Raw genomic sequence first — 299 nt, forward strand, 5'->3', positions numbered from 1 at the left:
GTCTTGCCTCCGGATCGAGGCGTGTGTCATGAGATTAACCTGGTTCCTGGAACCAAATACTGCGTAACAAAGCAATGGCATATGCCGAGAGAGCAGTGTGACGTCATTGACGCATTCTTCCGTGCGAAGCACGAGGCAGGGATGGTGCGTGAGAGTAAGTCTCCGCACTCGACACCCACGTTCTGTGTCAGAAAGCCGAACGGCAAGTGGCGCATTGTTCATGCTTTTAACAAGCTAAATGCGGCCACTAAAAACGGCGCAAACGCCGATTCCTCGCAAGGATGTTCTGCAGAACAACA

Source organism: Phytophthora infestans, genomic scaffold (assembly GCF_000142945.1).
Source record: "Phytophthora infestans T30-4 supercont1.68 genomic scaffold, whole genome shotgun sequence".
Classification (NCBI taxonomy): domain Eukaryota; phylum Oomycota; class Peronosporomycetes; order Peronosporales; family Peronosporaceae; genus Phytophthora; species Phytophthora infestans.